This window comes from Pteropus medius, unplaced genomic scaffold, assembly GCF_902729225.1.
Source record: "Pteropus medius unplaced genomic scaffold, Ma_sr-lr_union100, whole genome shotgun sequence".
In the NCBI taxonomy this organism is placed as follows: Eukaryota; Metazoa; Chordata; class Mammalia; order Chiroptera; family Pteropodidae; genus Pteropus; species Pteropus medius.
Genome location: NW_024344371.1, coordinates 3,906,272 through 3,922,472, shown reverse-complemented (window position 1 = coordinate 3,922,472; position 16,201 = coordinate 3,906,272). Strand labels below are relative to the sequence as shown.

General features: G+C 35.5%; 1 long non-coding RNA gene across 3 annotated transcripts in view; it reads left to right on the top strand.

Moving 5' to 3' along the window:
* Positions 1-16,201, top strand: part of LOC120608549 (uncharacterized) — a 321,204-nt gene that overhangs the window by 257,480 nt on the left and 47,523 nt on the right. Inside the window, exons 3-4 of one of the 3 annotated variants that reach the window (XR_005654421.1) lie at positions 3,223-3,292; positions 5,694-6,173. This is a non-coding gene — a long non-coding RNA (uncharacterized LOC120608549). Of the gene's footprint in view, positions 1-3,222; positions 6,174-16,201 lie in introns of those variants that run through there. The other 2 variants (XR_005654420.1, XR_005654419.1) reach the window with 2 other exon arrangements.

Below are 16,201 nucleotides of genomic sequence, written 5' to 3'. Positions count from 1 at the left end.
GAGCTAAACTGTTCTGGGTGATTGTGGAAAAGGTCATGTATGTGGTAAGCAGAATAGCATTTCTGTAGGCTGCTTCTTCTGAAAAAATATGTTTCTCTTCTAAGTATGGATTTAGATGCCTACAAACTGCTGCTTGTTCTTGTGAAAGTATATTTTGAGTCTTAAGTATTGAGTAGGTTCTTGGAGCTTGTCCGGTTCTAAGACCCTGAGACTTTAGAAAAGACATACAGGAATCGCTTTCACTTCACGCTGGAAAAAGAACCATAAACGCTCCTCTATGTGCTAAGTTCAAGACTGGAAGTCCAAAATTGATGGAACTCTAAAAATTAAAAGCGGTATCAATTCTTAGTAATTTGGAAGTGAGGGATATAAAGAAGCAACTCTCTTGCATTCCCATTCTCCCACCCTTTCTAACTACTATGTGTACAGCACTTATGAAGTAGGGTGGCTGAATGCTACATGATTGTTCCATTGAGGCTGACGGCGAGACCTCTTCTTATGGGAGCAGGGTTTTCCTGTGTCAGTCATCCTAGATTTTGAGACAAGAAATGACTACATAGTCTGGAAGAGAGGAGGGAATATCTTCATCTCCATAGGATTTATTTGTTCGGGTCTTGTCTCTGAGGAGTCTAGCAATGTTTAAAATATTTGCAGAGAAAACTTACCTCCCTCACAAGGAGAGACAAGGAATATCACAACCAAGGACCCGGTATTGTGGCTTCTTGGAACAACCATCTCTAGTAGCTGTGAATTAATAGATGTGCGTACTTCCCGTCCATTCTATCTGGGCCTTCAGAAGGGTCTTCTGAAAAGTTAGAGCTGTCTCTCATGTGCATATAAAGAAGGAAGAGAAGGCTTGGCTAGGAGTGGCAGAGTGTCACTATAAAGAGCAGTGACTCCTGAGGCAAGCATGGCAGTGAAGGTTGGCCCAAGCAAGCTCTTAAGTTTGGGATAAACAGGACGCTCTTGCTGGAGTAGGAGCATTGATTTGCTGACAGTACTGAGACTAGCAGTAAGGAGCTGCCTAGCACCCCAAGGGCAGAGAATGGAGGTCCAGACTGGAGTGTGCAGGGAGTTATGAGATTGGGGAGGGATGTTAATGAGGACCTGGGCTCTGGTTTTCCCACAGGTGGTAGATATTAACAGAACTTAGTTTTTCTAGTAGTGTAATTTCATTTGTGCCCAAAAACAGTTGAAGCCTGGTAGACATTTAGATGATGTTTATTTTCATATTGCATAGCAAGGAGTGAGGGCAACCCAACCAAAAAAAGCCAATCAGTAAGCCAAACAAAGAATTTGATTGCCCAGAATATAATAATGACTATTCAATTTTGCCTCCACCTATCAGATTTTCACTACTCTAGCAAAAGGGACTAGTCATTTTTAGCAATTCCTCTCAGTATAGTGTGTGCAGTAAATGAATTTTCAAACTTGTAGTTGACTAACTAAGGAAGAGACTCCTTCATAATTTGCACATAATAGCCAGAGAGATTCAGATTTTTGACGTTCTCAGGTAGGTCTTACTGAACTACTTATGCTGAAAGTTGTTTAAGTGAAGAAGTTTCAACCATGTCTCTGGAATTCTAAAAGGACTGACACATGCATTAAATTTTTTTTTATAGTTTTGATTTACATTTTTCCTTTTTTTTTTTTTTTACCCCGTTTTTACTTTCCAGTCGTGCAGTCTCTTTTATAATACTCTTACCTTCTCTAACTTAAGGATCTTATATTCTAGAGACAAATGCTCCTAAGGGAAAAATCTTGTTAGTGAAGTCATTTTGTAAGTATTTTTATGCCACTGTCATTCAATGGCAATATTTCTGGAGTGGTGTTTTCCCAATACACTTCTTTTTCCCTCCCCTTCTGACAATCCTCCTTCTCAGTGCTTCTTCTAATTAGACCCCCTGCACCCTCACTAGCAATACATACATGCACAAGTCAAGTCCTTTGCTATTTTCCTTTTGATGTTTGGGGCTTTTGTAATTGAGCTGGAATCACAGAAAAGATTTTTCTTTTTAATGAGCTAATGTCAAGGCTTTAGTTGGGAGGTGAAATATCAAAGTTATTGGTTAAAATGAAATTTGGTGCTTCCATAACATTTCATGATACACTTGTCCTCACGTCTCATATTTCCCACTTACAGCTAGGGCATTACTAAATGTTTTTAAATCGAAGAACATAGTGGCATGAAGAACCTGTTTGAAAATATTACTACATATGTTAACAGAGAAATGTCTTCACCCTGTGGCTCTGTGGTCGTGGGGAAACAGAAACCTAACAGCTGATAGAATTAGAATGTAAAGCATTAGGTTTTCTAGAGATGTTTGGGCTTTATTTGTGGCTAATTAACATGAAGTCTTCAGTGGGCATGACTCTTTTCTAAAATACAGCTAGTTTTATCACTTAATATTCATAATAAATATGCTACTGTATAGAAATAGACTCTCCAGAGAGCAGCAGGAAAATTAAACCACCAATCTAAAGGAGCCAGGTTTGCCACGGAGTCTGTACCTTTCAGCATCCAGGGTCCAGTAAGCATGGAGGCTGACACACTAAACCGCAAGTAATAACATAGTCACTCCTGTGGAGCAAATAGGTCAAGACTGCTGACTGGATCTTCAGAGACCAGTGTACACCCTCATTCTAGGCACATAATCTCCCACAGTCTCGAATTTTGCCTCAGGTCCAAACACCTGTCTTCAGTCTCTAGGTTTCTTTTTCAGTAACATTAACCTTTCTTCCTGCTTATTCTTTCACAAATAAAGAGCTGGAGAACCCCATGTTCCCTTTTGTTTCCCAGTCCCTTTCTGAACAATCTCTATTGTCTGTCTAGGGCATTGAAGAGCCACTCTGGAAGTAAAGTAGATAGTTTTAATAAGGTTTAATTGTTTTTTTAAATAAATTCTGGAGGATTGGGGAAAGCAATAGCCAAAGAAGCACAAGCTCCTATAGAACAAAATCTGTGGAACTGGTGTGGCTACTCACATAAAAAGGAGCTTTTCTCTCCACTCCTTCCCTCATGTAGAATAGGAGACTGCCTTTCCTGTGAGAAAAATCCACCCACCTTCAACACACAAAAACATACTTGTTTTGTCTTTCAGGTCAAATAAGAATACAGTGACCACCATGAGGGAAATTGCAGCTTAAATAGGCTCTAGATATTTCAATCAATTGGAATTTAAATATCTGATTTATTTGAACTTACTTGTTTTTTTTTTTCAGCACAACCTGAAAATTCTTACATTGTGCCACTTTTTCTGCCTATGAAGAGGAGCAGTGAGATCATTTACATGTGAGTGAAGAAAGGCAAGGCAAGGATATAAAAGCAGTTCTCAGTTGATGGAAATGCTAGTTACACAATAGGTGTGGGAAGAATTTTCTTTTTCTCCACAAATTACTTTTAAGGAAGATCAGTTAACCTTCATGTTGCAAACTTGGATCTGTGTTTACCAAATATGAAAAAGATCAAATTAGTAGAATTAATCTGAACAGCAAGATTTTCCATCTAAGTACTTTTACCAATGAAATCAATATTTGTCTTTAGCCATAAAACAGTTAGGCTATTTGGAGCAGACATCTCATTCATCCTTATGGTTTTATTGCTATTTCTGGCATTCCAGCCATGAAGGTAGCCCTGATGAAGTAGACCGAAGAGTCAGGTTGCATTCTAGAAACTAAAAAGTTAAGTTGAAAATATATGCTTTATCAAAGCCCTCTTTCGTTTGGTATGCAGGAAGAGGTAAGAGGTGAATTGCCCAGGAATGTTCACTGAATAGACCATGACTTTCTGAACTTGAATATATCTCCTTGTCACCTTAACTCTGCTAGCACTAATATTCTGTGTTTGAAAGAAATTAGGTCTACAGGGAAATCAAGCTTCTAGACCTCACAGAAATGAAATATTCAATACTCTGCTTTTTCCCATATTCCCTATACATTTCTCTGAGAACATGTGAGATGAGTTTTAAAATTGCTGAAGATGTTCAAGTTATTATTACTATTATTTGGAGCCATGGAAACAATAAACTAAGCTAGAAATAATTTGAAGAAATAGCAATATTGGTAATTGTTGGAGTCTGCAGCCAATAATTGGCACCCTCTCCATGTGTATTCAATAACTGTTTGAGAAAAATGCACAAGTCAGACAAATACACCTCACAATATAAGTTTTATTGATGGTAGAGTTGAATTAGAAAAGGTAGATCGAAAATATGACCATATTAGGATTTCTCTGTACATTTCTCTCAGAATTAAATAACTCACCTAGTCACTGACAGCACCACAGGCCTCTATATCTCTACCCCTGTCTCAACCCCACCCCCAAAGGTGGGAATTTTAAGAATACATTACCCAAAACAAGAGGCTGAAACTCATGGTTGTGTGTTGGCCGACCCTTTTCCTAATCCTAGCAGTCAGAGAAGTCATGCCTTTTCCTTTGGGAGGAGTAAGTGAACTAGATGGACAGAAGCAAGGAATTACTTTCCTAATATTTCCAAGAACAGGAAATGTCTGTTTCATTGGCCTGATTGGGCAAGCCAAAAAAGATGAAAATGGTTCATTTAACAATAAACCTCTATGAAACTATATGAATTTTATAGAAAGAATGGAAGTATTCCAGAGTTAATGGTGTGTGAAGACTTTATTTGAGGCTGATTTATAAGCCTTCAGCCAAAGGTAAAGAACCTTCTGTACTGACCACAACAATAAAGGTACCTAGGAGAAACAAACTAAAATGGATTTCTAGACCAGTACACAAACTTATTTGTTTTATATTCCGTTGAGCTTTCTAACCTTGAAGGAAACCTGAATTTTCTACTTTCCTATATCTCTTGGGCCTAAAGCCAGTCCTAAGAAGTATTTTTCATTTCTTTGCTGCTTCTACTCAGACTCAACTGAAACTCCACTTTACAGAGCTAAAGAACCCTCTGAGCAAAAGATACTCATCTTTCACTAATCTTCTCAAACTTCATCTACTTCAGTCAAAACCTCTGAAGCCAGATGCCCTCAGATTCTTTAGTTCTTATTTATAATACCCACACTAAAAGCACAAACGATCCAACTTTGAATTCTGTGGTGTCCTCATATAAGAACTATGTGTCCTTTTTTGCAAGAATCGGCATCACCCAATACATACGTTATGCTATCACAACTGAATTCCCTGCTCCATGCAGACATCCTTGATTGGCCATGTTGTGGCAAGTATGGCTAGCTGATCACAATATTATTTCTTTTTCATTCTTGGACTCAGCTAGATCACATATCTCAGATTTCTTTGTATTTAGCTAGGGTCACGTAGCTAAAGCCTAGAACTAATGGAATGTACATGGAGGTGGCGCGTTTGACTTCTGTTCCTGCACAATAAAACTACCTATGCATTATCCTCCATGCTTCCTCCCCTTCTCTTGAGCCTAAATGAAGATGATACCCAAGGAAACCTTAGAAGAAACGTGTTGAAGATGAATGAGACTCCATCTATCTGGGTCCTTCAGTGACTTCATGGAGCAGAGAGTGCCCTGTCTCCCTAGTCCATCAGGCAAGAACACCCACTTTTCAGTGTCAATAAGCAAACTTCAATTGTGCTAAGCCACTGAAAATTCAAAGTGTATCTGTTATAGAAGATAACATTACTTTAATTAATACTCATGAGTCTGAGTATTAGTTTCATTTCTTAATGAATCCCAAATCTCTTTCAGCCCTGAAAATGAGGCAACAACCTACCATCATGGTTGGCACATGGAATAAAACTACTTGCCATTCTTGCTACAGGGATGTTGTTGGCATATTTCTTCTCCTAGACTGAGTATTGTTCTGACCTCTACTCATTAGTTTTTTCTCAAATTAGTAAGTTTATGTCTTTTAAAATTGTTCAGTTTACCACAATAAATATTTAAGAACATAACCTATGAGCAAGTTACTCATTATGCTGATTCAGAATATCAGTAGGTTTTTCCTACTCTGTCTTTCTTCAACGTAACTATTTGATACTTTCTAGGTATCCTCTCTGTGACAGGAGAAATAAGTTTGGTCAGGTTGTAAGGCAAGTTATATTTATTGCATAAGTGTTGTATGTTCTTTTGCTTGGTGATGTGGCATATGTAGAAATGCCAGAAAGGATCTTTGACTTTAAGAAATTTTGAGTTTATTATGATAAAAGTCATTTGTATATTACTATCAAGAACTACATAAAACCAAAGAGAACAATTTTGATTGCTTATATGCCAAATACTGTGTTAAATTCCCTCTATATATTATCTTTTTAATTCTCACCATAAAAAACAAAAGAAACCTCACATATTTTAGAAAAAGGAGGAAGCAAGGCTCAGAGCAGTTCAACATAGTCACTAGCCAGTGAGTGGTGGAGCCAGGACATGAACTCAGGAATCTGACTGCAGAAATATAACCACATAATTCTTAGCCACTGTGCTATACTGCATTGCACACAATTGCAGTTATAACTATTAATTTAAATAGCAAACTTATTTTGCAATTATTGAACGAAGCTTTTAATAGCCATTATCTCATTTGATTATCGCAACAACCCCATGAGGTATGCACTATTATTTCTAGTCATTTTACAAAGGAAACTGAGTCACAGAGAAATCTTTGCAAGGACACACATGTGGTAGATTTTGGCACTAGCATTTGAAAACAGGCTGTCCAAACTAAATTTCTTTCCTAAACTTTTGAAAAAAAAAAAAATCTACAGAGAAGTGTCAAGCATAACCCAATAAACACTTATGTACCCATTATCTAGATTCACCAATTATAGCATTTTCCACATTTGCAGAGCCCATACTGTTAAATACTATAATTACATAGCTGAATTACTTGATCAGATTAAATGCTTAGAGGAATTTATAGAAAACTGAATTAATAGATAAGGGAACTTTATAAAGGTGTGTTTTGAACTAGTTGTTAAAATTTTTAGAGAAATAGAAAAAATAAAGTGTGAAAGTAAGGGACACTCTGAGCACAGTGGGATGGTCATGCAGGTGCATGTGAAGAAGATGTTTGGGTTGAAGAAAAGGAGAAAACTAATTTGAGATTAAATTATGAATATCTGAAAGCTAAGAAAGAAATTCGGATTGATTATCATAGAAAAGAGGGAACCGTTGAAAGTTTGTTCACTAGGAGAAATAGCAGCTAAATAAGTTTTGGCATTTATAAATAATTAACTTTTTGTTGTCTTTTATGAACTTCCATGGAATAGTGAGACTCTGAAAGAACATAACACTCATTCGATTCAAGACTTAAATAATGTTTTTGAAAATTAATAACTTGAAGAATTTCTGAAATGTCAGTGTATTAAGTGGCCCTTGGAAAAAATTAGCAAAATCATAAATGAAGGAAAATATATTTTTTTCATGATTTCTTCACCCATATTTAGCACCTCTCTGTTTTCTGTAAGCCAGGACAAGGAAGAGACAGCACATTCTTTTTTGCTTGCTATCATTGAGACTGAAGGTATATTGCAGAACTGCATTTTATATTCCAGAACGTTCCCTTTTCCTCCAAACAAAAATATACCTGACCTGTTGCCTATCTTCTTAGGGCCCTCTTAAGTCATGTTACCCAAACTAGTGAACTTAAAGAACTTAGGAGCTAGATTTTAAAAATATAATGTATTCCTCTTAACTGATGTGTAAAGTGAAGAGATTTCAGAAATAATAAGCAAGCTGAGGATATAAATCTGTCAAATCTGACCACATAGGTGGCCAAAAATTGGACTTATGCTTGTGTTCATCACTGGACATGGCCGCTACTTTTAATAAATGGACAAGCAAAAAGTATGTTGAGCTATAGTGCTGCATCACTGAAGTTTTAGAGTTATTGCATTCTAGAGGCCTGGATTCATGGTCACTGAGCAGAGGAGCTGGCAAAGGAAGGCTCTTTTTCCATCTATATCTGCGAGTCATTGCCCGTACTTGCCATGCTTGACAGGAAGAACTGAGATGTATGTTGCAAAATGAATATGCTGGCAATGTGTGTGATATGCCTCTAACATTTCAAATATGATGCAAATACATGACATGCCTGTCATCTTAACCTTGTAAATCCCTCCGGTTTCCAGTGTGGTGAGTTGTAAACAGTCATGTTTCCACGTCAGTAGTATTCTCTGCTATTTCAAGGTGAGAAAACCTTGAAATAAACAATAAACACAATAAATGCAAATGCTTATTTTTCCATGTTAGTCAGGTTGAACCAATATCACGTGAAGATCTAAATAGTAATGCTTTCCTTACATATATCCTTCACCGAAACAAAGCCCAATGTAATTGAATTTCTTGTAATTATATTGTGAGATGTTTTTAAAATGTTCATTTTGTTCAAAAATTAACCCAGAACAAGGTGAATAGTTTTTGCTTTCATGACTGCAAATTTTTCTATTGTTTCAAAGTTGATGGCTTTTAAGAAACCTTAATATTGAATCAAGAAAAGCAAGAAATGAGTAGTCTAGGACTACTTCACTGCTGAATTACTAGGCAATATTGAGGTTGAAGCAATGATATGAAAGTGTAATGGTCACCACATAACTATTTTGTCCTCTTGTCACATTCTCTTAACGTTGTCTACACTTTCTTTATTGAATTACCTAAATGATTCTTTTTAGTCTAGTGATTCGATGGTTTCTGAGAAGCTTGCCTTAGTACTAAATTTATAAGAAAAATAAAAAAGTCACAAATATCAATGACAAAGGATTACTGTTATAATTTTATCTGTGAAATAGTCTATAGCTAGATAGATAAAAATGAAGGAAATGTTGCATTTTTTCTATTATCATTAATAAACTTTTTTAAAGAGTGGTTTTGTGTTCATAGCCAAATCAAATGGAAAGTACAGTTCTCATATGCCCTTGTCTTCACATATGCACAGCTTCTATCACCATCAGTATCCCCTACCGAGCGGTACATTCACTGCAACTGATGAATCTACATTAACACATGATTATTAACCAAAGTCTATATTTTACATTAGGGTCCACTCTTGGTGTTGCACAATCTATGGGTTTTAACAAATGTATATGTACCCACCATTGTAGTATCATAAAAAATATTTTCCCCGCCCTAAAAATCCTGTGTGCTCTATTCATCCCTTGCTTTCTCCCAACACCTGACAACCATTAATCTTTTTACTGTCTCCATATTTTTGCCTTTTCCAGAATGTCACATAGTTGGAATTTTACAGTATGTTACCTTTTTAGGTTGGCTTTTTTCACTTAGGAATATGTATTTAAGTTTCCTCCATCCATATCTTTTCAGGGCTTGATAGCTCATTTCCCTTTAGTATGAATAATATTTCATTGTCTGGATATACCACCATTTATTTATCCACTCATCTACTGAAGGACGTCTTGATTCCTTCCAAGTTTTGGCAATTATGAATAAAGCTGCTATAAACAACCATGTGCAGGTTTTTGTATGAACATAAGTGTTCAATTTGTTTGAGTAAATATGAAGGAATGCAATTGCTGGATCGTATGTTAAGAGTATGTTTCACATTGTAAGAAACTGTCAAACTGTCTTCCAAAGTGGCCGTATCATTTTGCATTTTCATCGGCAATGAATGAGAGTTCATATGGGAGGAAACTTATTGCAAGTAGGAAGAGTGACTTCTCTGACAAGCATGTAGGGTAAAGAATTAAACACATTTGGCTCAGTCCCCACTGGGGTCTTCCTCTAAATCAAACTTATTCTATCCATAGAGCACAGACCTTCTCTAATTCTCAGGCTCCTACAAGGGAGTCTATGGTTGTTCTGTGATTGAATAGTTGGGAATGGAGTGACAGCAAGACAATTGGGCCCTAAATTTTCCATTTGTCTGTCCTATTCTTATTTTGTTTCAAATTCAAGCTGGCAAATAGAATCAATATTCTATATTGCTCTCCCCAACAGCAACAGTAGTATTTTTAACTGGAAAAAATATATGATATAATAAAGAGTGAAATAATTTAAAAGGTATACAGTGAAGAAATAGTACACTTCTCACTCCTGGTTCTAATCGGCCTTCTCAGAGTCAAAAACTATTTCTAATTTTTTAAATAAATATTCCAAGTATAATAACTGTGTGTGTATGATTATTTTATAAAAGTTGTTTCTTAACCTGGCTTGTTTCACTTAAATATGTATCTTGGTGATCATTCAATACAGTACATTTGTGATTTATTTTATTCTTTTTTAATGGTATTGTATGTTCAGGCAATACTGTTCTATTTGACCGATACTCTATAAATTGACATATAGGTTCATCCTTTTGTTATGGAAACACTGCTTCATTAATACCCTTAGCATGAATGAGTACATTTGTAGACTATATTCCTAGAAGTGGGTATGCTGTATCAAAGGGAAATGTGCAATTTAAATTTGATACATATAATTATTGTCAAACTGTTCTCTAAAGATTTTTCACCTAACAATAACATTTGAGAATGCCTATTTCTCTATACCTTTATCAATACTGCATAACATCGCATATTTTCATCTTAAAATTTTTGCTTTTTGAAAAGTATACTCTTAAAGTGGACTTCTCAATGTTGCTACAAATATCATCAGGACATAGATTATATACTTTATTTTTTGGCATGAAAAAATCAAAGAGACAAGTTAATGTATCAGTTTAACTTTTCATGAAAGAAGTTTAGTGAATAGGTGTGTATGTGGCGTGTATGTGTGTATATGTGTGTATGTGTGTATATGTGTATTTGTGTGTGTGTAAATTCTTTGTTCTTATTGCCATACCTCAAACCCCAAATTCAAACATACTTTTAGATTTCTTTAAAAAGCATATACTTATATACAAAACATTATTCTAATTTCTGGTATGAGCAGCTCCATTAGCAAAGAGCAAAATTAACTATAACAGGTATGTAATTTCATGGTGTCTTATATAAGTGGTCATATTTTGCGAGAAGAAAATGCCAACGAGGCATAGTTAAAGGTCACCTGTTTTAATGAACCAGTTTATGACTCATGGTTTTACCTTTACTTTTCTTTTGCTTTTTTCATGAGTTATACTTTGATTAGCATAGAGATTGTCTAATAATTGTTGCGCTATTTCAAATTCAAATGATTCCTTATCCAATGTGCTTCTTCATCCAGAATTAAAAACAGGTAAATTTTTACAAACTAGGAGGCAGGTAGAAAAGAAAAAATGTGAGTGGTTAGAGACAGAAAGAAAGAGAGATTACAAAGCTGATTTGGGAAATGGCTTAAGAAGCTTAAGGGTTTCTATTTTGTTAGATTCTCAGGTGCTAAAATCCTATTGAGGTAGGAAAGGTTCTCAGAGAAAAGAAAAGGAATCCTGTGTTCCAGAATTAGAGTTGATGCTATGTTTTCTCATGTGACTTCCTTTTATCTTTTATATTTAATTAAACTCAATATATCTCTATTCCCGACTCTGGTAGTGATAGACCCACATAAGCAAATAGTCGACTTAATTCTTCCTAAACGATGTTAGTAATGATCCTCCAATTCATTCTTCAATCCCCGCTTCCAACTCTCCCACCAGATTTTTGGGTGGCATGGGACTTCTGCTCTGCTGATTTTTAAAAATACCATACTACTGCCTCGAATCATATTAAAACAATCCCAAATTCACATTTACCTTGGGAAGACTGCCAAGTTTTAATAGTGTCCTTGTGGGTTTCTCCAGGCTAGGTATTAGGTAAATTTATATTATTATAGTATAGTATAGTATAGTATAGTATAGTATAGTATAGTATAGTATAGTATAGTATAGTATAGTATAGTATAGTACAGTACAGTACAGTACAGTACAGTACAGTATAGTATAGTATAGTATAGTATAGTATAGTATAGTATAGTATATTTATACTAGCCTTCTTATCTGCTAGGCCTATGTGCTATTTTATCTGATCAAAATATCCCTATGAAGTTATTCTTATTTTAGAGATTAATAAACTAAATCATTGAAACTAAGGACTTTGGCTAAGGTCGCATGGCTCAACTCACCAAAGCCAAGTTTTGAGCTCATGTCTAACGTAAAGCCGCACTTTTCTACCATAATACTTTGCAGAGACCTGTTAATGTTGGTAGGTCCCATGAGATAATGTACACAAAAATATCTGTCAATTTTTATATTAGCAAACTGTATATCAATGCTCAGTGATAATTTCCCTGTGTGTTTTGTATTATTTTATATTTCCTCTGACATAGAAATAGAAGTGAACAATTAAATAAATTAACTTAAACTTATCAGACCTATAAAGAGATTATAATAAATAATGTATACTATACACCCACAACTCAGCCTAAGTGAAACATTTCAGGAACCGTTGAAGTTCTGTAAACTTGTCCCCCGTCCTTTATATTCTCTCCTGCCCTTTCTTTTATCCTCCTGCAGAGACAACCACTATTATGAATTTGTGATTTATCATTCTTATTTATTTTTCTAATTCTCAATAAATCTATGGTAGTGTTTTTTGGTATTTTAAATCTCTGTATACATTTTAACATGCTTATACAGTCATTGGCAGCTTGTTTTTTTGTTCGATTTTATGTTTTTTAGATTCATATATGTTGGTAAGTATGCCTCTAGATTTTTAAGTGAAACCATCTCAAATGTTCTTCTAAAATGTTGTTAGTAAAAGTAGTCACTTGAGTCTGTGAGCTAGGCACTGAACCTGGGTACTTTACATAATAATTTATTCAAGCTTTATAATAGTAGGACATATATATTATGATTATTATTGCTAAAGCTCAGAGAGTTTAAATTAGTCACACAAGATAACAGCTAGTCAATAGCAGAGCTGGAATTCCACACAAGTATTTATAACTCCAGTTCTGGACTTTTTTCGATTAAACTGCACACTGTCTACCTTTACTGAATTCTAACTTTCATCTCATTAATCTTCTTCAAGGTTAAGGCCCCAAATTCCTGACCAAGGGCAAGGCATAGAGTAAGAAGGTGACCCCTATGTTCACAGAAGCTGCCTTAGTAACGCAGCCTCCAGGGTTACCATGTCTTCATTGCCTCTCATTTACAGAGGCAATAACTATTACTGTGCTGCGTAGTGACATTTGGCATCACCCAGGGCACCTGTTTCCTGAGACATCCTACCCATAGAAAGAAATAATTACTGCATGAATACATCTCCCAACTAAAACCTAAGCCAATTCACCACTCTGCACCATGATTGCAAAGATGCCATAGAAAAATACACTAGACCTTCACAAACCAACCAATGGCCTAATTGTTAAGCAAAATTGCTGTGTCTTACAATTACCCACTATTACAAACTATCCATTAAAGAGCAGCCTCTGCCTCCCTCTTGACTCTTTCATTAATACAATACTCCCACATTAGTACCCAATTATAAATAAGCCCTATCCAAATTTACATTATTTTCCAAATTACACACACAGACTGATTACTGTTTCTTAAAAGAGCAGAATCTATGTGAATACTAAGTACTCCCTTCCATTCAACATGTTATGGTTTCAAAGTCAGGTCCTTTTGAATACACGTGGTAACGGCCTTTTAACTCAGTCTGCAGAAAACCATGCGTTACACTTGGAATGTGTTTCTTCTAAAGCAGAATTCAAGTACAAGAGAGCCTAAAGAGGTTTGTTTACTTTTCTGTGATTAAAATGATATACAATGCTTTTCTTTCATTTTTCTGTCCCCTCTCTTTTTTCTTCCTTTTTTAATGTTCTCTCTTCTCACCTTTAGTGTCTCTGTGGTTCTCCCATTTTTCATAGCCTGGTCCTTCTCTTGTTTCTGATTCTCTTCTTACCTATCTCATTAGCATTTTTTTCCCATGTACTGTTTTGGCATTTCAGCCAGTTTTAATTCTCAGTATGTTAGTGTTTCTTCTGTCTGACGGTATTATCTGCCTCATGACTCCACAGAATCTCCTGTAGGAATGACCTGAAAAGGTGGCTTTGAAACAAGAGAATCTGGTCTCAAATCTCAATAGAAGTCAAAGTTCTTTGTCACTTTGGCACTCCAGGCCATCTTTTACTTTCTCAGAACACTGGTGCTTCTCAGAAAACACGTGAGAAATACTCTGAGAATTATTTGGAATGGCCAAACATTTATTTTTCTATTAAGCTTCTTTACAGATGAAGAATTCTGGTGATTGGAAATGGCAAATGCAGAAATAATTGAATCAGTTCTTTCTGGAGGGAGGATCGATATTATATTTAGTATGGTGAACCCTATTCTTTTCTCCTGAAACCCATCTATTCCTTAACCTATTTGTGATTGCTCATTTACTACTCCAGGAAAGCACTTGGACTTTGAGCTGAGCTATTAATTGTTTTAGGCCTAAGCCCACAACCCCTTTCGACAGCTTCTATTAACCACTCGATGCCACCACATGCTCTCGACAGGGTTTCTCTAACATACAGTAATTCCTAATTTTGCCTCTCATGTTGTTATCTATTTATTATGTTTTTCGATTCTCATCTAAGACATCTTTTTTTTAATTTTTTACCCTCAAATTAGAAGTTGGCCATTCTTTTTTATTAAAATAAGATTAATTTTTCAAAATTGTAATTAACATCATTGTAATTAAAGTATTCCAATAGCTTCCACCTCACTTGGCATATCATCTAAATTCTTAGTCATGCTTTATAATGTTCTGCTTGATAGGCCTCCTGCCTACTTCACATGTCATCTAGAAGAATTCTCTTCTCTCATTTAATATGCTCTAACTACATTGTCCTTAAAAGTTCTCAGACTCACCAAGTTCACTCCTATCTTAAGGTCTTTGCTGTTTCTACTTGCTGTTTCCTCTGCCTGGAAGGTTGTTCTCCCAGATCTCAGAAGGCTAACTTCGTCTGTCAATTATATCTTAGCTCAAATCTAATCCACTCTTTTCCGAGTCTTTCCATTTTTGTATGCTCAATAAATATTTGTTTAATCAATCAATTAAAGGTTGCCAATGCCTTTGATTTCTATATAAGCATACATTCTGTTTCTGTTGATAATGATGATTATTCCATTGAAAAAATTGGTCTAAAGTTTCCGATGGGAGGGAGAAGAAAGGCCATTGCGATGGTCTGTAGCATTGCGATGGTCTGTAATGCTACAGACTGTTCCCTGTACTGTTCCCTGGCTCCATCGGATCCTGTACTTCCTCTGCTACTCATTTCCTGGGAGTCTCTAGCCTCAAGCATGGTATTAGTCTGACAAAGAGATGCATAAAGTAGCAGAATCTTTTTTGAAACATCACTAACACCCGATCGATTATGGCTAGATCAGGAAGAGGCAGTGAAGCATTGATAATGCAAGGATATCATATTTCCGTGTGTTTTTCACAGTCATATAGCTCTATACTACCTATCAATAAGTGGAAAGCAGATACTGTTAGGACAAACAAGTAATCTATCATGATATCATCCTATCTTGTTTTTTTTTTTTTGTCAATCAACATTTCTTTAACTTACACTTTTTTCATTCAAGAAAAAATTAGCACACATTTTATATAAGTAAAACATGTTTTCAGCTACTCACAGTGCACCTCGTCCACCAATATTGCTTGGAGGGTGGAAATAACACAAAAACAATCTTTCAGTCATTATCCTTTTAGGCATGGTATTGCTAGTTTCTTCTGCAGATTCACAAATCTGACAAGCGATACCTGTTTAAGTTCTTGCTTCTTCATTCCCAGTCTTGGGTATGAGAATGAAGCCAACTGACATGACCATAAACTTAGCTTAGGGTTTTAGATACATTATCACTGACATAAAAACTCTCTCCCCTCATTGCCATGAGATAATTCTTTTAATCCAGCCTAAAATAGAACTGGCCTTTTCTTTCCTGTTTCTTTGTCAACAGCTATTTTTGCAAGGTTTTCATTACTTCTTAATTGTTCAAACTTCCTATCTTCATTTTTCTTGTTAAGGACCGATTTTACAAATGAGTTCATTATCTCTACCATTTTAGACTCATCATTAATTTCATGCTTCTCATTTATTAGTGGACCAATTTTCTCTATGGTACTTCTTTTCTCATTGCAGTATTTATAAAATGCCCTTGTTTTTTTTTTTTTTTTTTGAGTCCCTTTACTAGCTTTATTATGTTCTCCTGATGCTACTAGTATCTTTTTCCTATGTTTAATCGATGTATGTCTCTTTTTATTCCATATAACAATTTTTCTTTCACCGACTTTAATATAAGGTATTAAAAGACATTTATGTTTACACTTTATATTTGCACACCTCAATCTTCAAATACA